Source organism: Schistocerca nitens, chromosome 10, assembly GCF_023898315.1.
Source record: "Schistocerca nitens isolate TAMUIC-IGC-003100 chromosome 10, iqSchNite1.1, whole genome shotgun sequence".
NCBI lineage: Eukaryota > Metazoa > Arthropoda > Insecta > Orthoptera > Acrididae > Schistocerca > Schistocerca nitens.
In genome coordinates, this window is record NC_064623.1 from 102,897,521 (window position 1) to 102,920,986 (window position 23,466).

The window sequence follows — 23,466 nt, forward strand, 5'->3', positions numbered from 1 at the left end:
AACATACGTACCTCTTTCGGTAACACAGGACAGCGTGATGTGAACGAGTGGAACGAGACACGTTTCAATGGTTCCCACTGGAGCCACGGCAGGTCAGTAATAGTTCTGTTCGTGAGCCCGGTGCTCGCGCAACATTTCCCGTTTTCCGGTGTTATGAAGTCGGCAGGCCAACTCGCGAGAGTGCTTTTCCGGCCGCTGCCGATGCTCTGCCGGCTGCGGCCGCAACAGTGGAGTTGCGGCGGCTGCCTGCGCTTACAGTGGTGGTTCCGCTGCCTCCGTAAGTCACAACTCTAACGAGCAAAGTTTATGGCCGGCGGGGCGGGGCGCGGTGCGGCCCGTCCGCAGGAATTCCGCCACAGCAGCAGGTGCGTCCAGCCCCGCGTTCACACCGCCGCAGCGGCTACACTGCACAACACGGGCCAATGCCGTGCCGGCACTGCGCCGAGTGCTAATCGCTACTCACAGGGCGACACTTATTGAACTACGAGGGTCGCTCCAAAAGAAAATCACACTATTTTTTTTAAAAAAATCCATCTTTTATTCTACATGTTTGAAAGTTTTACAGTGTGTAGATACATCCTCTAGGAACATTATTTTCATTTCTCCACATAATTTCCATCCCTCTCAACTGCCTTACGCCATCTTGGAACCAGCGCCTGTATACCCGCACGGTAAAATTCTTTACCAACCTGTTGGAGCCTCGGTTCGGCAGCGTGCACAAGGGAGTCATCATCTTCAAACCTTGTTCCACGAAGAGAGTCTTTCAGTTTCCCAAAGAGATGATACTCACACGGAGCCAGGTCAGGACTGTAAGGTGTGTGTTTCAGAGTTCTCCATCCAAGTTTTGTGATCCAACTTTTCCAGCAGAAGGTGTGGTTTTGAATTTTTTTTTCTTGGGTGTTTTTGCATGATGCCACTCCATTGATTGCCTCTTCGTCTCTGGTGTAGCCATGTAGCCATGTTTCATTACCTGTCACAATTCTCCCAAGAAATTCATTTCCACCATTCTCGTACTGCTCCAAAAGTTCGCTGCATACCGTTTTTATTGTTTCATTGTGAGCCACTTCAACATCCTGGGAACCCACCTGCCACAAACCTTTTTTAACGCCAACACTTTCAGTATTCTGCAAACACTTGCTTTCCCTATCCCAACTTAGCGTGACAGTTCGTTCACTGCGATGCGTCTGTCAGCAGCCACCAATTCGTTAACACTCTGTACATTGTCTCGATTGTGTGCAGTACGAGGCCTGCCGCTGCGAGGACTATCCTCAATATTGCCGTGCCCGCTTTCATCACGTATCCTGCTTGCCCACCGACTAACTGTACTCCGATCGACAGTAGCGTCTCCATATACCTTATTGATCCTCTTGTGGGTGTTTCCCACTGTCTCGTTTTCACAGCACAGGAATTCTATGACATGATATGATAATTAAATGGACACCCTAGCTGCAAACAGGCGTTGATGTACTTCACTGGGGACATGTTGAAAATGTGTGCCCCGACCGGGACTCGAAACCGGGATTTCCTGCTTACATGGCAGACGCTCTATCGATCTGAGCCACCACGGGCACAGAGGATAGTGCGTCTGCAGGGACTTATCCCTTGCACGCTCCCCGTGAGTTCCACATTCCCAACATGTCCACACCACTACATTCGTAGTGCGCCTAATGTTTGCCCATCATACTCATTACTCGTGGCAGATTAATCTACCAAGTCCCGTACGAGTTCGGGCATAGCGTGTGCGTTCGCACAAGAAGGTCAATGGCCAGGAAGCCATATTTTAATTATATATGACGGTAGTATCTGTTCCCGAAAGAATAGTTACAGAGGATGACCATGCAGCTTTGCTAGAAATGAAATGATAATTAAATGGACACCCTAGCTGCAAACAGGCGTTGATGTACTTCACTGGGGACATGTTGAAAATGTGTGCCCCGACCGGGACTCGAAACCGGGATTTCCTGCTTACATGGCAGACGCTCTATCCATCTGAGCTACTGCGGGCACAGAGGATAGTGCGTCTGCAGGGACTTATCCCTTGCACGCTCCCCGTGAGATCCACAAAATGGCTCAAATGGCTCTGAGCACTATGGGACTCAACTGCTGAGGTTATTAGTCCCCTAGAACTTAGAACTAGTTAAACCTAACTAACCTAAGGACATCACAAACATCCATGCCCGAGGCAGGATTCGAACCTGCGACCGTAGCGGTCTTGCGGTTCCAGACTGCAGCGCCTTTAACCGCACGGCCACTTCGGCCGGCTGAGATCCACATTCCCAACATGTCCACACCACTACATTCGTAGTGCGCCTAATAGATGTTTGCCCATCATACTCATTACTCGTGGCAGATTAATCTACCAAGTCCCGTACGAGTTCGGGCATAGTGTGTGCGTTCGTACAAGAAGGTCAATGGCCGGGAAGCCATATTTTAATTATATATAACGGTAGTATCTGTTCCCGAAAGAATAGTTACAGAGGATGACCATGCAGCTTTGCTAGAAATGAAATGATAATTAAATGGACACCCTAGCTGCAAACAGGCGTTGATGTACTTCACTGGGGACATGTTGAAAATGTGTGCCCCGACCGGGACTCGAAACCGGGATTTCCTGCTTACATGGCAGACGCTCTATCCATCTGAGCTACTGCGGGCACAGAGGATAGTGCGTCTGCAGGGACTTATCCCTTGCACGCTCCCCGTGAGATCCACAAAATGGCTCAAATGGCTCTGAGCACTATGGGACTCAACTGCTGAGGTTATTAGTCCCCTAGAACTTAGAACTAGTTAAACCTAACTAACCTAAGGACATCACAAACATCCATGCCCGAGGCAGGATTCGAACCTGCGACCGTAGCGGTCTTGCGGTTCCAGACTGCAGCGCCTTTAACCGCACGGCCACTTCGGCCGGCTGAGATCCACATTCCCAACATGTCCACACCACTACATTCGTAGTGCGCCTAATAGATGTTTGCCCATCATACTCATTACTCGTGGCAGATTAATCTACCAAGTCCCGTACGAGTTCGGGCATAGTGTGTGCGTTCGTACAAGAAGGTCAATGGCCGGGAAGCCATATTTTAATTATATATAACGGTAGTATCTGTTCCCGAAAGAATAGTTACAGAGGATGACCATGCAGCTTTGCTAGAAATGAAATGATAATTAAATAGACACCCTAGCTGCAAACAGGCGTTGATGTACTTCACTGGGGACATGTTGAAAATGTGTGCCCCGACCGGGACTCGAACCCGGGATCTCCTGCTTACATGGCAGACGCTCTATCCATCTGAGCCACCGCGGGCACAGAGGATAGTGCGTCTGCAGGGACTTATCCCTTGCATGCTCCCCGTGAGATCCACATTCCCAACATGTCCACACTACATTCGTAGTGCGCCTAATAGATGTTTGCCCATCATATTACTCGTGGCAGATTAATCTACCAAGTCGCATAGTGCTCAGAGCCATTAGAACCATTTTGAACTATGGGACTTAACATCTGAGGTCATCGGTCCCCTAGAACTTAGCATTACTTAAACCTAACTAACCTAAGGACATTACACACGTCCATGCCCGACGCAGGATTCGAAGCTGCGACCGTAGCGTTCGCGCGATTCCAGACTGAAGCGCCTAGAACCGCTCGGCCACACCGGCCGGCGTCAAGTGTAGCAGCCATCTTGAAGACATGCTGTGAAGCCGCCACTCATGGGACAGGTTGAACTATGTTTGGAAAGAAGCGGGAAGGATTTATCTACACACTGTAAAATTTTCACATATACAGATTGAAAACTGTATTTTTACAAAAAATAGTGTGCATTTCTTTTGGAGTGACCCTCGTATATGAAAAAGAAGTAAATTAGTTACAAACTACGGCGTGCACACGCTTTATTAGACATGTAAACGTCGCTACAGATATTCTGATTTAGGCTATGACATGTTCGATATGCCTGCCATCATTGGCGATGATGTGGCGCAGGTGGACAGCGAAATTCTGCGGTGACCCGCTGAAGTGTCGAAACATCGGTGCTGTCGATGACCTCCTGAATGGCTGTTTTGTGCTCAGCAATAGTTTTGGGCTTACTGCCGTACACCTCGTCTTCAGTATAGTCCCACAAAAAGAAGTCGAATGTGTCCAGATCCGAAGAATATGGCGGCCAATCGAGGCCCATGCCAGTTGTCTCTGGGTAGCCCAGAGCCAGAATGCTGTCCCAAAAGTTCTCCTCCAGGACATCAAACATTCCCAAGATTCGATGGGGTCGAGCTCGGGCTTGCATGAACCACATCTCGTCGAGATCAGAGTCACTTCGTGTAAGGGGGATGAAAGGATCCCCAAAACCTTCACGTGCCGTTCGTAGTCACCGTGCCATCAAGGAATATCGCACTGATTATCCCGTAACTGGACATTGCACAACACACAGTCACCTGTTGAGGGTGAAGAGACCTCTTGATCACGAAATGCGGAATCTCAATCCCCCAAATGCGCCAGTTTTGCTTATTGACGAACGCATCCAAGTGGGCTTCATCGCCAAACCCATCCATACTAATTACCATCACGCCCCGGGGCCAACTATGAAGTTTGAACATCCTAAAGCAAACCGTTGAGAAGTTACTACGATTTTATTTCATGAAGTTCAATGACCCTGTACGAATAATAAAACCGTAAAACCCTTCATGTGTCTGCATGATTACTTGATACTTCATTCAGTGATCAATTTTTTAAAATACAGTTTTTAAGACTATTAAAATGAAACTGAATGAAATGTCCAATGCTTCGCTGTAGTTCTATTTGTTCAGGTCTCTTATAAACCCATACAATCGGTTTTGCAGCTTTTGAGTTGCATCTTATGGTGCAAATACATACGCTATGCGATAGGTTACCGAATGCCACAGTGTAACAATTGACGTTGCTAGGTAAAGATTTCAGCAATCCTCAATTGATAAAAAACCATCGCCAAGTGATAAAAAGGCAGCCGTCAGTGATGGAAGCCATGTCTGTGTTAACTACACTTTCCGACTAAATTATGCACTTGTCGGCCTATGCCAAGCAAGAAAATGCCCCTCATAGATATTATCCAGGGCGGGGCTTGTCGCTGCTTGACATAATCCGACAAGAGCATAATTTAGTCGGAAAGTGTAGTTAACACAGACATGGCTTCCACCATTGTCGATGGTCCTTTCAGCATTTAACTATGGTTTTTGATCAATCTAGGAGTGCTGAAATCTTTACCTAGGCGCACCAATTGTACTCTCTGACATTCTGTAATCTATGACGTAGCATTTATATTTGCAGCAAAAGATGCAATTCAAAAGTTAGTGTTGTGAATTTATAAGTGACATGAACAAATAGAGTTGCAGCGGACCATTGGACATTTCGTTCAGTTTCAAAATGCTCAAATGTGTTTCAATTCCTAAGCAACCAAACTGCTGAGTTCATCGGTCCCTAAGACTTACACACTACTTAAACTAACTTATGCTAAGGACAAGACACACCCATGCCCGAGGGAGGAGTCGAACCTCCGTTGGGAGGGGCCGCGCAATCTGTGCTTGGCGCCTCAAACCACGGGGCCACGGCGTTCAGTTTCATTTTTATGGTTTTAACAACAGTATTTAAAAAAAGACTGTTCTCTGTATGAGCTGTCAGGCATGTATAACTATTTAGCTGTGGCTACCCCAGTTTTAAAATTATCTTCATGAGTATCTGTCTGAACATATTAACTTTCAAAGCTACTAGATGAATCTTCAAGGGCTTTTCACAGGTCTCATTAGCGTAGCTTGGGGCCACGTATAGTTTTTATCCTAACATCTGATCATGAAGAAACACTATCGTGATTTAAAATTTTATCTAAAACTATCCTGTTGGTCTGCGTGTCTGTTTCAAAACGCTAATCTCTAAAATTACCGGACGAGTTCTTATGCGATTTTTACAGGTAACCTGATTGGAGTTTGCAGCAAAATGTAGGCTTATTTGATCAAAACCAATCCACGAAAGAGCCGACCGGCGTAGCCGAGCGTTTCTAGGCGCTTCAGTCTGGAACTGCGCGACCGCTACTGTTGCAGGTTCGAATCCTGCTTCGAACATGGATGTGTGTGATGTCCTTAGGTTAGTTAGGTTTAAGTAGTTCTAAGTTCTAGGGGACTGATGACCACAGATGTTAAGTCCCATAGTGCTCAGAGCCATTTTTCCACAACGAAACTTCGTCTCGAAACCTGGCAGAAAATCCAAAGCGATTATGGTCGTATGTGAAGTGTATTAGCGGCAAGAAACAATCAACGCCTTCTCTGCGCGATAGAACCGGAGATACTATCAAAGACAGTGCTGCCAAAGCAGACTTACTAAACACAGCCTTCCGACATGCTTTCACAAAAGAAGACGAAGTAAATATTCCAAAATTGGAACCAAGCACAGCCGCCAACATGAGTAACGTAGAAGTAAATATCCTCGAAGTAGTGAAGCAACTTAAGTCAGTTAACTTAAATCACTTAATAAAAGCAAGTCTTCTGGTCGAGACCGTATACAAATTAGATTCCTTTCAGAGTACGCTAATGCATTAAGATCGATACTCAAAGACTGGAAAGTGGCATAGGTCAAACCAGTATTCATGAGAGGTAGTAGGAGTAATCCACTAAATTACAGGCCCTTATCATTAACGTCGATATGCAGCAGGGTTTTGGAAACTATATTGTGTTGGAAGATCATGAATCACTTCGAAGAAAACAGTCTATTGACACACAGTCAACATGAGTTTAGAAAACATCTTTGTTGTGGAACACAGCTGGTTCTTTATTCGTGTGAAGTGTTGAGTGCTATTGACAAGGGATTTCAGATCGATTCCGTATTTCTGGATTTCCGGAATGCTTTTTGCACTGTACCACACAAGAGGCTTGTAGTGAAATTGCGTGCTTATGAATATATCGTCTCAGTTATGTAAATGGATTTGTGATTTCCTGTCAGAGAGGTCACAGTTCATAGTAACTGTCGGAAAGTCATCGATTAAAACAGAAGTTATTTCTGGCGTTCCCCAAGGTAGTGTTATAGGCCCTTTGCTGTTCCTTACCTATATAAACGATTTGGGAGGCAATCTGAGCAGCTGTCGTAGGCTGTTTGCAGATGACGCTGCTGTTATCGACTAATAAAAGTCACCAGAAAATCAAAATAAAATGCGAAACGATTTAGAAAAAATATCTGATTCCTACGAAAATTGGCAGTTGACCCTAAATAAAGAAAAGTGTGAAGTCATCTACGTGAGTCCTGAAAGGAATCCGTTAAACTTTGGTTACATGATAAATCAGGCCAATCTAAAGGCCGTAAATTCAACTAAATATCTAGGAATTACCATTACGAACAACTTAAATCGGAAGGAACACACAAAATGTTGTGGGGAAGGCTAACCAAAGACTGCGTTTTATTGGCAGGACACTTAGAAAATGCAACAGATCTACTAAGGAGACTGCCTACACTACCCTTGTCCGTCCTCTTTTAGAATACTGCTGCGCCGTGTGGGATACTTACCATATAGAATTGACGGAGTACATCAAAATAGTTCAAAGAAAGGCAGCTCGTTTTGTATTATCGCGAAGTAGGGGAGAGAGTGTCACAGAGATGATACAGCATTTGCGCTGGACATCATTAAAATAAAGGCGTTTTTCGTTGCGTCGGAATCTTCTCACGAAACTCCAATTACCAAAATATTTCGTTGACACCGACCTACATAGGGAGAAACTACCACCATGATAAAATAAGAGAAATCAGAGCTCGTACGGAAAGATATAGCTGTTTCGTTCTTTCCGCCCGCTGTACGAGTTTGGAATAATACAGAATTGGGAAGGTGGTTCGATAAATCCTCTGCCAGGCACTTAAATGTGATTTGCAGAATATTCATGTAGATGTAGATGTAGATGCTGCAAAATGACCTTGGATGGCCGTCCATCGCTTTAATAGCCGTTTGAGGGCAATACATAATGTTATTTACAAAGTTGGTCAGAGACTAGCAAAAGTGCCAGGTTAGTCCAGGTATGTATTTATTTCAATTTTCTATCAGTCCAACACACTCTTCCTCCTCTCTCTGTCCACCTCCGCCAACTCTTAATTTTCTGCCCATCTCTTCCTCCCCCGCCCCTCCCTCTCTTTGATCACCTCCTTCTGCCCCTCTCTCTGCCCATCTCCACCTCCTCTCTCCTCCTACACTGTCTCCCTGATTATCTCCTCTCCTTTACTTTTTGTGTCCACCTACACCTCTCCTCTCTATTTCCTCCTCCATCTCTGTTCATCTCTTCCTTCCTTAACTCTCTGCCCATCTCTTCATTCTCCTGTCTCTGTCCATCTCCTCTTTCCTTTCTCTGTCCATCTCCTCCTCACACGTCTCTCTGTCCATTTCCCTCTCCTCTATCTCATTAACTCCCCCCCCCCCCTCATCTCTATCCATTTCCCACTCTCCCATGTCTATCCATCTTCTCCTCATCCTCCTATATCCCTTCCTCTCCTCGCCATTTGTCCATATCCTTGTACTCCCTTTTCATGCTACATCATCTGCCTCACCTCAGTAGGCGGCTGGTGGTTTGGTGTGTACCGAATCGTTCCAGGTGTTCAGGATGACCTTCTTAACCATGGCTTTGCCCACCTACACGTCAAATATACTTCACACCTATTTAACATACTTCACGGATGTTTTTACACACATTACTCGTCTATGCCCACCGAATTTTACTCTGCAAATTCATTTTCACGCATCTCATTGTCTATGACGCTATATCTGGTGAACTAAGTGTCGTATAATGATGTAATTTTTCTAGTACATTCAGTGGTGTATTTGAATACTAACTGCGAAATGTGTCACGAATACAGATAGTAGTAAAGAAGTAATAAATTAAGACGTCATGCTTCATGTGGCTGTTATATTGTATGAACTGTGAAATTGCAATAAGCAGTAAACTTCTTTACTTCATTGTTTTGCGGTGATCATAGCCGGAAAAATGTTTTATAAAGATTTGAAATGATGTGCAAAGTTTGTTACAAGTCTTTAAGTGTTCTCATTCTAAAGTATTAGATGACTAGAGTATGAACTCGCGTCGTGGGCTACACCGCTTTTTCACCTTCATCCCCACCCCACACTGATTCTTTCCAGAAAATAAATAATGCGTGTGTCACGTTTGGTTAAAATATATCCCGTGGTTTAGGAGAAGATAGTCCCGGTGTGGAGGACGACAAACAAAAAATAAACGTCACGTAATTTACGACTCTCTCGTTTCAATAACGCATAAAAGATCATTATAAAATTTAGCGTAAGTAATAACTTACGAGATAAAAAAGTACTACAATTCATTCCGATTGAATCCCTTTGGTGCCGGCCGCTGGTGGCCGAGCGGTTCTGGCGCTACAGTCTGGAACCGCGCGACCGCTACGGTCGCAGGTTCGAATCCTGCCTCGGGCATGGATGTGTGTGTTGTCCTTAGGTTAGTTAGGTTTAAGTAGTTATAAGTTCTAGGGGACTTATGACCTCAGCAGTTGAGTCCCATAGTGCTCAGAGCCATTTTTGAATCCCTTTCGATTTGTACTACATAAATGTACTAAATTCGTAGCACTTTCGGGAGTTGCACTGCACTCTGCCACGTCTTCGGTTTCTCGCATGAATGATATAGTTCGCAAGCCGAAAGTGTAGAATTTCTCTGTAAATGGTAGAATCTCGACTCGAATTATTTATCGCAGAGTAGAATAATCAACTTGACTCCGTTTTGCCTCCCACTTCCCGCAATACCGTATTTACGGACCATAAGACGCTGCGGACTGTAGGATACATCTTAATTTTTAAGCAATTATTTTTTTAAATTAACATTTTCATTATTTTATTATCAAACAGTGAAGCCAGACCAAACAATTCATACTATATAATACGTATATTCTGACCTCCAAATTCACTGATAATCGTCATCTGAACTTTCTTCTTCTTCTTCTTATCATCATCATCATCATCGTTGTCGTCTTCATGTATAAGATGGTCTTCACTGTCATCGAGATCGTTACTTACACCGCAATTCTTGAAAGATTTAACAACAATGTCTTCTCTCACTCTAGAATTTTTCATCCACTGACGCCGGCCGCGGTGGCAGAGCAGTTGTAGGCGCTTCAATATGGAACCACGCGGCTGCTACGGTCGCAGGTTCGAATCCTGCCTCGGGCATGGATGTGTTCGATGTCCTTAGGTTAGCTAGGTTTACGTAGTTCTAAGTTCTAGGGGACTGATGACCTCAGAAGTTAAGTCCCATGGTGCTCAGAGCCATTTGAGCCATCCACTGATCCACTTCTTTGACTTTAGGTCGTTTTAATGCTTCCTTCGGCGTTAATTCACGTTGGGATTCCTCCATCATCCATTTTGTTCCATTCCTCTCTCATATTCCCTTTAAATAGTTATTGATCGAGACACCAAGAGGTTGCAATTCTGAAGTAAGTCCCCCAGAAAACAGCGAGCTCTGTATTTCCACGTCTCAGTTTCTCTTTCACAGAATTTTTCGAATGACTACTATACTAATCTAGCACAAGAAGAGAACTCTTCTTCAATATAGCGTCTATACTTCTCTCCCACACTCTGTTAATCCATACTTTCATACCAGCCTCATCTATCCAACCCTTATCAACATGAACAACACCTGCCCAACATCACAACATGAAACGACCAGAGTGTAGTGCATTTTTTCACGTCAACATGTTTATATACTTGCTATTTTAGTACCTGTCATGGCAACAGTTCTGTTACTTGGTACATCAAATGTCAGGAGTTTCGTCCATATTCGCTATTTGGCTTAGTTCCAACTTTTTTTCTTTCAATGATTAATAATAAAGCGCTGGAAAGGTATTTCCTCTTCATAAGCTTGTGGTGTTTTCTGAGATATTTTGGTGTTTGGTTTACACGCAAAGTGCGTGACGCTTCATAAACCTGTTGCACCACCCAACTTCACCTTTAAAGTCAGTTAAGTTCCATTGCAGCACTAGGCTACGAGCGTGTATCTGAATCATTTTATATTAATTCCAGTGCTATTACGACGGCATCCTTGCACCCATTTCAATACTTCATCTTCTAGTTTTCGACATTTTGCTTTCAGTCGTCTATTTGCGCATTTCGTTTACCTCTTTTTTCAGTTACTTACTAATCCATTAATCGCGAATGTTTTAATTTGTTAGTGGAGCGCTAGAATGGCGCTCAGCTGCTCTGTTTCCTTGTTCTTCAGCATATGCTGTTACTTTTAATTTTTAGCTCGCATCATATGAATACCTTTCATTTTTTTCCATAACGAAACTACGTACTAACAAAAATATTGTACTGTTGCCGATAACATGATTCACTGTCAAAAAGCATTAAGCATGGCCGCATTTTCAGCGACCGTTACTAGGTAAAATTAAAACAATTACAGCCCTTGGTCGCGAAAATGAAGTCTTTTTGACCTAGGTTTCGGCCACTTCTAAGAGTGCCTTCATCAGAAATAAAAGATTTGAAACTGTCTGATGCTTCCGCAGCTCGACATGTGGTACAGCCCCTAGTGGCGAGCCTCTATGTCTTCTATTATAATATTTTGCGACTAAAACGTTATCGCTTCATATTTAATTTATAAGTGACATGCCAGTTTTAAATGTTTTGTGACGAGACCTAAAAAAGACTTCATTTTGGAAAAAATGACTTCTTTGTACACGAAGTGAGTGATTATTTTTTAATTTTTTTAAAAATTTATAGACGCATTCACATTCATGTGACACAGTTATAACGGGTTTCGTCCATACAATGACCATCTTCAGATTCTAAATGTGATTGCGTCTATAAATAGGCAAAAAAATTTAACGGGTTTCGTCCATACAATGACCATCTTCAGATTCTAAATGTGATTGCGTCTATAAATAGGCAAAAAAATTTTACAGACTTCATTTTCTCGACCGAGGGCTGCAATTGTCTCAATTTTTGATTCACTTTCGATTCAAGTTGACTGGCACTGCAGGGTGCAATGACGCATCATTGGCTGCACAGTGTTCTGGGTTTGTGATGGTGGGGCGGGAGGGAGACAGTGTTAACAAGATGTTAGGTAGAACTCCGCGAAGTACCGCATAACATTCTTGATTCGTGGCCTAAGACCACACTATCAGGGGCAACCTACATCGTAAAACCCAAAGTACAGTGTCACCACGCTTTGTGGATATTAAAATTAATAGAAAAATGTCTAAAATATACTCACAACGTTAAAAGATCGTAGGCATACCCATCGTTCTCAGTCAAAATTTGCTATTCAGTGAATATCGTCATTACTATGACGAGTGAAAGGTAAAGAAGACTTGTTTCACTCTTTAAATATTTCCTGGATCTAAAAAGAAAGAAGGAAATACACTACTGGCCATTAAAATTGCTACACCACGCAGATGACGTACTACAGACTGCGAAATTTAACCAACAGGAAGGAGATGCTGCGATATGGAAATGATTAGCTTTTCAGAACATTCACACAAGGTTGGCGCCGGTGGCGACACATACAACGTGCTGAAATGAAAGTTTCCAACCGATTTCTCCTACTCAAACAGCAGTTGACCGGCGTTGCCTGGTGAAACGGTGTTATGATGCCTCGTGTATGGAGGAGAAATCCGTACCATCACGTTTCCGACTTTGACAAAGGTCGGATTGTAGCCTATCGCGATTGTGGTTTATCGTATCACGACATTGCTGCTCGCGTTGGTCGAGATGCAATGACTGTTAGCAGAATATGGAATCGGTGGGTTCAGGAGGGTAATACAGAACGCCGTGCTGGATCCCAACGACTTCGTATTACTAGCAGTCGAAATGACAGGCATCTTATCCGCATGGCTGTAACGGATCGTGGAGCCACGTCTCGATCCCTGAGTCAGCAGATGGGGACGATTCCAAGACATCAACCATCTGCACGAACAGTTCAACGACGTTTGCAGCAGCATGGACTATCAGCTCGGAGACCATGACTGCGGTTACCCTTGATGCTGCGTCAGAGACAGGAGCGCCTGCGATGGTGTACTCAACGACGAACCTGGGTTCACGAATGGGGAAACGTCATTTTTTCGGATGAATCCAGGTTCTGTTTACAGCATCATGACGGTCGCATCCGTGTTTGGCGACATCGCGGTGAACGCACACTGGAAGCGTGTATTCGTCATCGCCATACTGGCGTATCACCCGGCGTGATGGTGGCTGAACAATTGGCCCAATATGCCAGTCACTACTCTTGATGAACTGTGGTATCGTGTTGAAGCTACATGGGCAGCTGTACCTGTACACGCCATCCAAGATCTGTTTGACTCAATGCCCAGGCGTATCAAGGCCGTTATTACGGCCAGATGTGGTTGTTCTGGGTACTGATCTCTCAGGATCTGTGCACCCAAATTGCGTGAAAATATAATCACATGTCAGTTCTAGTATAATATATTTGTCAAATGAATACCCGTTTATCATCTGCATTTCTTCTTGGTGTAGCAATTTTAATGGCCAGTGCTGGGGGGGGGGGGGGGGGGCTGTTTTGAGGGAAGAGACCAAACTGCGAGGTCATCGGTCTCATCGGTTTAGGGAAGGACGGGGAAGGAAGACGGCCGTGCCCTTTCAAAGGAACCATCTCGGCATTTGCCTGGAGTGATTTAGGGAAATCACGGAAAACCTAAATCAGGATGGCCGGACGCGGAATTGAACCGTCGTCCTCCCGAATGCGAGTCCAGTGTGCTAACCATTGCGCCACCTCGCTCGGTGGCCAGTACTGTATTTATAGTGAGTGAACGGATTTGTGATAAGAAAAATGACCACTGCTAACGTGAGTAGTTGCGGCACTAAACAAATTGCTATGTGGACAGTGTCAGGTGGCAGTGCCTTATCGTTATGACAACAGGGCAGCTAAGTGCAGGGCAAGGCAAAAGCGGCCCGCACGAACGACAAATAGAGACTAGCTGGCTGGCGGAATGGAAGCTATTGCTGTGGACAGTATGACGTCATACACTCATGGCTAGGAGCGCTGGGTTACTAGGTGTTAGTACGTAATAAAATTCTGTATTATTGTCTCTTGTAAACGTACCGACCCAGCGCTCCTAGTCATGAGTATATGGTGTCACACTTTCCACATGGATACCTTCCGTTACGCCAGCCAGCTAGTCTCTCTTTGTCGTTCGTGCGGGCCGCTTCTGCCTTGCCCTGCACCGAGCTTCACACCGGTCAAATACTGCCACACTTGTCTAATGCCGCGACTAATCATGTTAGCAGTGACAACTTTTTCATCGCCAATCCGGCCTTTGTACCACGTTTTACATGAAAGTAACACATGTACATATAAAATTCTTTGATTATATATATTCAATTTTTTTAATGAAATTTGAAGTTTTATTTTCAAAAAATAATGTCTGTTCCTTTTTCTCAGAAATTATTCAAGAGATTTCCACAAAATTTCTCTGTTTCACCTCTTTATATGTTGTAAGCTTCTCTCATGAGGTTTTTGGAATAGGTCAAATAGGGGAATTTTCATAATTTTTTAATTATGATTCCACAAGTACAATTTTAAATACATGCAAAATTCGAAGGGCTTTGCCCCATTTCTCAGCCTGGAATCATAATTTCAAAATTTGCTCTTGAGACAACGTTTATTAGGTTTACAGAAATATGTATAAAAAATGTCATGATTCTAGAATCTGAGGAAAAGGTACATAAACTTCAAATAACAAACTTTTCAGGAAACGCAGTATAAAGTTCATGCTAACTTTTTTCTTTAAGTCACTTCTTCAGAAGGCACCCTATTTGTACTCTGGGTCGTCTTTCCCTTCAAGGTTTCTCTTCTGGATTCTTGTTGTATGTCTTCTTTCCTTTACCAGGTCTTCAACAGACTTTTCAGCTGCCAAGACGCGCTGTAAGTCTATTTTTCTCAGGATGTCTTGAGTAAAATTCCCTACCTTGAAGCCCATTCTTTCTAATACCTTCATCCTCCCGACGTTCCCATTATTAAATACAATAATTGTATCATAAGTTGCAATTTTGACAACTGTAGCAGATACGAATGTGTTTTTAGGGCATAGTTTCCATATCAGTGAATTTAGAGACTCATTTAGATTTTTGGGTTTTGCCATGAAAATACTTTTTGAGAAGTACAGGATCGGCCAGAAACCTGTAAGTGGGCTTGGTTGAAAGTAATACATAGAATCGTTGTTCACTGAGCTGGTATTGAAGTGCTGCTTCAAAACGTGGGCGTGACAGGGGGGCCGCATCACACTTTTAATTAATTTTCATGCACTTCGGATGCGATTTCAACATTGAAACTTTAGGATCTTATTGTCCATGAGTTGTACTAACAAATAAGAAATAAAACTAAAATTGACATTTTTGGTCAATTTCATCAACGTCCCCCCTTAACGTTGTGATTTTAGAGATTTCATTATTAATCTGAATATCCACAAAATGTGGTAACAATGTACTTCGCTTGTTACCATGTAGGTTGCGGCTGATGCTAGCCTTAGGCCACTAAACCGGTTGTGGTTTAATAAACAATAATTTTATCACCTATTAGAGGAGTTCTTCCCAGTATCATGCCTTTCAACTGGTGCGGTTGCCTGGCGAATTCCTCCAACTCATATTCGTCGCATCGGTGACTGCTGCAGCCAGTTGAATCCGGTGTTGCCAGATAGAGATAGGTTCCCGCAGCACAGAACACACGGTCATTTTCAAGAAGGGCAGGAATTTTAAATCCAATACTGGATACTTTTTTATTAATTTCGCACCTAAATTTTTGGAGGCAATTTTGCGAAGAAAAAACTGCATCTTATAGTCCGTAAAACACGGTAGTTGGATATTCACGTCCGCTTTCACTTGATACGCGCCAAACGGCAACCGCACAGCATGCCGTAAATATCAGGAATACCGAAACGCAGTGAATTCCCGGCGGAATGAGATTCCTCTTCCTCGGAGAGGAAACGCTGGTTTCGCAAATTTTTATTAATCTAAAATACCGCCTGATTCTGCTGGGGGGCGATACAACAAAAAAGCTTTTTTTTCCCATTCTGACCATATAGGAAATATGGTACAAACCGTCTTTGTTTCCCGTCATCATAAGCATTGTTTCGCGGATACTTTACTTGCTGCTGAGGCCATTAGCGCTCTAGATTGGAGATGGGGAAGGAAACTGAGTGTGATCGGCCATTCACCATAAAAAATTTAAACGAATAACGCGTAATGTATGTCGCGAAGATGGCAGACGCAGAATTGCCCGCTGGATTTAGTTGCGTTTTAGGGCGCTAAACTGAGAGATCATCAGCACTCCTGAACGAGATGAACTGAGACGAGGTTGTTCCAGAACTATTAAAACAGTAAATTCTAAGATCAAGCAAAATCAACATACACAATACAATGGACAAATGCTTAAAATACAGCACTGACATACTGCTAAAAGAAAACACACGAAAGATGTAGTAAGATGGTTCTGAGCACTATGGGACGTAAACATCTGAGGTCATCAGTCCTCTAGAACTTACAACTACTTAAACCTAACTGACCTAAGGACATCACACACATCCATGCCCGAGGCAGGATTCGAGATGTAGCAAGACAAGACATTGTTTAAAGTTATTACGAAAATTCTCTGAAAGGTATTGAGCGATTTACTTTAAATTTTTACGTGATACTCTTCTAAACTTTGGGACAAACATAAGCTAATTATTTTCTCAAACATTAATGTACACGTTTTTCGTTAATACCCACTACAAGAAATATTATGCTGGTCAGTAAAAATGTACGGTTTCGACTTCTTTCTCGCAGCTACATTTAACTATTTAGCAAGTCATTTAAGCCCTTAGATAAATTGTATCTCCCATTCATACTTCTCCTTATATTTAATTTTAAACAAAACGTTAATTACGCAGCCATGCGCTGTTTTGTTTACTGCCTTGCAGTTTGGTTTAGCATAAAACGGGAGAGTTGTATTTACGGCTTATCAGCTTATGTTTGAATCGTCTGAAACTCTGTGATTCTAGACGTTTGCAGGCTAAAACCATGCGAAATACTGTCATTGACGGTACTATGCTCAGAGATCCAAGCAAGCAAGATTAGAATTTTACGTTCCGTCGACATCGATGTCTTCAGAGAGCAAAAGCTCGCTGTGTTTCAAGGATAAGCAAGGAAATTTGTTGTGGCATTTCAAAGGAACAATCTTCCAAAAAATATCGATATGTCGAGTGCCGAAATTTTTACGTCATATTTTTTCGCAATTTTCGCTAAGCATTTGAAATTGTAGTCGAACATAATTTTATTTTCACTGTGTGAAGGAGTCTTTCTACTTTTTGAGATTTTATCATGCCCAGTCTTTCTCTTTGACGATGTGAAGCAGGTATAGGTGCCATAAAGAAGTAGTCCCATTTCACTAATAGGTGACGGTTTTAATGGGATAACAAGATATCCAGTGTGAAGAAACAGAACACCATACGGCAAGAAAAAGGAATAAAAGTGAGATAGTGTTAATACTTTCATCCTTCTTTACCTCCTCTGCATTACTGCAGATGACGTGTCACTGAGCACACTCGCACTGTGCATGCAGTACGCGTGAGGTGCCTAGTTGTTTCCACTGCCCCGTGTGTGGAATACGTAAGTTCTTGTACACCTCACTAACCTGCTGCCTTCATGATGATGATGTCCCCAGCGCAGAAAACAGCACGCAGGTCCTGGATTCTTTTTCTTGAGGCTGAAATTAACTTCGCAAGGAACTGCTGCTACGAATAAATTATAACTCATTTGGGATGCCACACGCGTTTTTATTGATGTAGACACGAGAAACTATTCTTGATCATAACGTATTGAACATATCTTTCCACAGTCATTGTATCTGGCTAAAATAACATGAAATACATTCTGCCACAGGCAACATGGCTGTCTACTGGAACCGTCAGAACTGGAGAATAAAATTACATGAATCAAATACTACTATTACAGACAACATGTCTGTACCTAGCGACGGTCGGAACTGTAGTAAATAAAATTTCATGGAACAAATGCTGCTATAACAGACAACATGTCTGTCTACTGGAACGGTCAGAACTGGAGAGCCGGACTGCCCGAGACACTTCGCGCGCTAAGCTAGCAAGGCGTGACCCGAACGCCACCGAAGTGCATCGGCAGTAATATCGTCAGTCTTTTGTTTTAGTAATACTTTCATTTTAATAATTTTGAAATGACTGATAGCTGGCTGTTGAGAGATGTTTATTTAAAAACTGAATTAATTTGGATGACAGGTTTAACTAACAATAGCAACTACAGTTTGACGTTTTGGCGCCCTACCGCCGAACACAGCAGCCAATCACAGAGCAGCAGCATCATGCAGGCGGTCTTTCTCACGGGAATGGTACCGAATCTACCATCTGTCACAGGTACCTCATCCCACATTGCGTCATCTCTATGCTTCTTGCATCTCCACTGCCCTGGGAATAGCTTCCTGGAGCCTAATATGATGGATGTATAAGCAAGAAATATTACAACCAGTTGCGTTAAAAAACAGTATTTTCGCAACTAGTGTGTTATTTCTTCACATCGGCATTCTTCAAAAACAGTTGCTGATAATGATGTACAAACATCTAAATGATAAGACTGGCCTTTGAGGTGGGTGTGCTGGCGTAATAGGCACTCCGATCTAACAACAGAAACTGCAGCGTTTAATATCCCCACGGAAATTTGACACTACAACTGCTAGGTCACTGGCGTTTCGCAGAACTGAAAAAAGAGTGAGGTCGATATGAAATATTCCGGACAAATACTATATGTGAGGAAACCGAACGATGTACCCATCGGGTACCATATATTGTGCCATTTACGTGCAGTTACGATTGTTAGCAAAGTGGCTATTGTCAAGAGTGAACGTGCATTATTTTTCTTTCATTTCTTACTCTGAGGCAGATATGCAGGCTGCTAGCTTGTTGATGTACAGAAAACTTGAATTTACAGCTCTAAAACAGGCAGTATCTTTACAATGTGGAGCCGATACTTTTATAGGCTTGTATGTCGATATTTCATACAATGATGTATCGATAAATGATTACGATAAGTAGGTGGCTGATAATTATATTTTTTATATACCGATTTATCGGATTCCCGATATTTTTAGAAAATATCAACAGTCCTATCGCTGACCCCAACCGATCTACCCATTCATTTTAAGCTACACTACTGGCCATTAAAATTGCTACACCAAGAAGAAATGCAGATGATAAACGGGTATCCATTGGACAAATATATTGTACTAGAACGGACATGTGATTACATTATCATGCAATTTTGGTGCATAGATCCTGAGAAATCAGTACCCAGAACAGCCACCTCTGGCTAAAATTACGGCCTTGATACGCCTGGACATTGTGTCAAACAGAGCCTAGATGGCGTGTACAGCTACAGCTGCCCATGCAGCTTCAACACGATACCACAGTTCATCAAGAGTAGTGACTGGCGTATTGTGATGAGCCAGTTGTTCGGCCACCATTGACCAGACGTTTCCAATTGGTGAGAGATCTGGAGAATGTGCTGGCCAAGGCAGCAGTCGAACATTTTCTGTATCCACAAAGTCCCGTACAGGACCTGCAACATGCGGTCGTGCATTATGCTGCTGAAACGTAGGGTTTCACAGGGATCGAATGAAGTGTAGAGCCACGGGTCTTACCACATCTGAAATTTAACGTCCACTGTTCAAAGTGCCGTCAATGCGAACAAGAGGTGACCGGGACGTTTAAACAAAGGCACCCCATACCATCACGCTGGGTGATTCGCCAGTATGGCGATGACAAATACACGTTGAGAGGTGGCAGAAGCCCCCTCTCATATTTCTATCTCACTCTGAGTAATTCGAGTTTCCTCTCTAATTGCATGTGGTGAAAAGTTGCTATTCCTTCACACGCGGACTTCCCACACAGCGTCTCTCGTTACCCGGGTGGTCCGGTGACAGGCGGGCCCTGCTGATCTTGAAAGAGTTAAGCCGACGGGTGTGAGGGAGTCGAGTGAATGCTTTCCAGACGCCGACATTGTCATAATAGCGGCGAAGACACGCCTGCAGGGGCCTGAAGGAGCGGCTGGGCTAGAGATTCCGTTACTTCGCAGAAACTTAGCGAAAACACTTTCTGGCGGGCTACCAACGAGGCGTGGGAATGACTTGTGTCCCCAGGCAGTCTTGGCGGGCAAATTCCCGCGTTTTCTGCAAAATCGTAACTGTGATTGGCTTGCTCAGGGCATAGCTCTGTGATGTAGCAAAATTGGCAAGAAATTGGCGCCAAGAATCTCCATTGGTGGAATGGTAGTGCTTTGGCAATAGAGTAGAATTTTCCGCCGGTTTTTGAGTTGCTGATTGGAACGTTTAACCACGGCCACTGTCGTGGGGGCGGGAATGTTCTGTGTTCGGTTTGTACGGGTGCTCTGGTGGGAGTCGGTTCTCGCCTTTCGGTCGGAGTAGGTTACAAGACTGAGCTCTCGCTGCTCTAGAAAGCCTGCCTTCCATTCGCTGTCTAATATACTTTTATTTGATTGTAATTGTTTAACGAAGTTGCTGAAGTTTCGACTTCAACGTAACTTGCCGAGTACAGTTGGCAATTGAGCGTTCTGCGTACAAGCGGGCTATGTTGTCTGTCTTGGGCAGTTTTGGCTAAAGTTGACTGTATCGGAGTTACTGTGTGACTTCGCTTGTTAAACTCAATCACGGTACCGTCAGTGATTGTGTGGCGAGCCTTCTTCGTCTCCCTCAGAGGCGCATTTGTATTGATAGGAAGTCTTTAGTCTGGAACAACCAGACCAGGACAATTTGTTTCGGGCTATACTCGCGACATTGTCATCACCACGACGGGACGTCGAAGCAACCAACCATCGCTTCCGGTACGCCAGATCGTGTCCTTACAGTTAAGAAGACAGCTTGGTAATGTATGTCCGCAGCACCGGCAGACTAGGGAATTTGCACTGATAATCAGAGCTTAGCAGAGCGCGCCTGTTCGTCTTTTCTAACTTTTTTCTGTCTTGGGTGTTCATTGTCTGAGTTATCACTACCGTAGCAGCAATTAATGTTGAGTTGGCTGGGTGTTTCTCTTAAGATTTGAGTTGCAAGGAATTGGCTCCACATACCACTTTGTCATAAATGTCACAATCTAGTTTATGGACAACTTCACGTTCACAGCATTTATCTGAGTATCCAATTTGATCCAATTTGTGGTATTGTAAATGTTTCATGTGTTTTGTTTATGATTTTGAGTTTAGTAATAATAAATCAAATTGTTATTTTGGACTGAACTTTCATTCTGTTAATCGATTAAGCAACCCTTTAATTTCTCACTATGTTACTGAAACTTTCCTTTATTTAATTAATGTCTATCAAATTAAATTATTGCAGGTGCCAAACTCTTTTCTACTCCACTTGCAGGGTCTATTACAGTCAGTTCGCGTTTCTTCTTAATCCATGTGCAACAGCAAAAGTAGGAGAAAAGGGGGGGGGAGGGCTTAGAGCATCATTTCCATATGAAGATTCGAGAAGAATTTTGTGTTAAATACACTGCTAGCCCCGGCACCTCGCAACGTTTCCAAAGTGCGTTGACCGCGATGTCGCCAAACACGGATGCGACCATCATGATGCTGTAAACATAACCTGGATTCATCCGAAAAAATGACGTTTTGCCATTCGTTCTCCCAGGTTCGTCGTTGAGTACACCATCGCAGGCGCTGCTGTCTCTGATGCAGCGTCAAGGGTAACCGCAGCCATTGTCTCCGAGCTGATAGTCCATGCTGCTGCAAACGTCGTCGAACTGTTCGTGCAGATGGTAGTTGTCTTGCGTACGTCCCCATCTGCTGACTCATGGATCGAGACGTGGCTGCGCGATCCGTTACAGCCATGCGGATAAGATGCCTGTCATCTCGACTGCTAGTGATACGAGGCCGTTGGGATCCAGCACGGCGTTCCGTATTACCCTCCTGAACCGACCGATTCCTTATTCTGCTAACATTGGATCTCGACCAACGCGACCAGCAATGTCGCGATACGATAAACCGTAATCGCGATAGGCTGCAATCCGACCTTTATCAAAGTCGGAAACGTTATGGTAGGCATTTCTCCTCCTTACTCGAGGCATCACAACAACGTTTCACCAGGCAACGCCGGTCAACTGCTGTTTGTGTATGAGAAATCGGTTGGCAACTTTCCTCATGTCAGCACGTTGTATGTGTCGCCACCGGAGCCAAACTTGTGTGAATGCTCTGAAAAGCTAATCATTTGCATATCACAGTGTCTTTTTCCTGTCGGTTAAATTTCGCGTCTGTAGTAAGTCATCTTCATGGTGTAGCAGTTTTAATGGCCAGTAGTGTTCTTCAATTCCCAGTCAAGATTTCGTTGTCAATGACAATAAACATGGCTCATTGTGAGACAGAGTAGAAAGATGAAATGGATTTTGGGGGGGGGGGGGGGGCAGGAAATGTACAGAGTGAGGGAAAAAAGACGAAGTGTACAGAGGAAACGAAGAGGAGGAACTGGAGAAAGATAGGTGGCAGGGGCAGATGGACAGAGAGAGGGGGAAGAGGTGATGAAGAGAAAGAGGGAGGAGAGTAGGGGATTACGACATATATGCAATTTCCATACGTATTTAGCAATTGCAAAACATTTCCGGGTTCACTAGCATTCAGATAAAAACACACGAGAATAACAGTAAATATAATCAGTTAATGTAAAATATCAGTAGAGATACATGCAAAAGACATTAGATTACTATGTCTGTGAGAATATTTAAAAACAATGGCTGACTCAGCTGCTTCACAATACTCTAAAGTGTAACACCCACTAGATTTGAGAAGGATATTTTACAACATATACGAACGTAACACAAGCGATACACTTACTTCGCTGTCATTTAAAATAGCGGAAAGGTCCTGTGGGAAATCCACATCTGCCCTCAAGAGGTCATACAAAACATATATGCTGTATCGACACCAATGTTCCACATCTTTCACTCACTGTTGGGTCCTCCTCCCATAAAAAAAAAAGCCATGTGACCAGGGGGAATAGTCCTTCCTGAGCACTGTAAGGCGTACGTCATTGGTATCAAGTGAATCACGCTCACATTGTAGGTTTTCCTGATAGCAACTTATTACTCCTCACTTCCAGCTGAGCCTTCCAACATGTTCTTGTGGGCCACGTATTTGGAGATGGCCAACAGGTGAAGTGAACAGCCAACAGGAGGTTGAAGTGAGCCAGGCTCATCTGCGGCCGCATCAGCGAGTTCATTTCAAAATGTGTCATCATCCTAAAATTGTGACGCCATCCCAAAGTCAGCAAAGCGCATTGATATCATAGACATTAGGGATGTCTCGCTGCAATCCGCAACGACGAATGGAAAGTCCGAAGAAGACACACCCTCTTTCTTTCGGCACAGCCTTGCTCTCACACAGAGGTCAATATGGAGTGGAACGTGGATGCGCTCTGCACCGGTTGGTGACCTCAGCTGAT

The 23,466-nt window shown here is 43.7% G+C and overlaps 1 non-coding gene across 1 annotated transcript; it reads right to left on the reverse strand.

Moving 5' to 3' along the window:
• Nucleotides 1-3,230: 3,230 nt before the first annotated feature.
• On the reverse strand, nucleotides 3,231-3,305 carry Trnat-ugu (transfer RNA threonine (anticodon UGU)). The gene has a single exon. It is a non-coding gene; the product is annotated as a tRNA-Thr (tRNA).
• Between the last annotated feature and the right edge of the window lie 20,161 nt (nucleotides 3,306-23,466).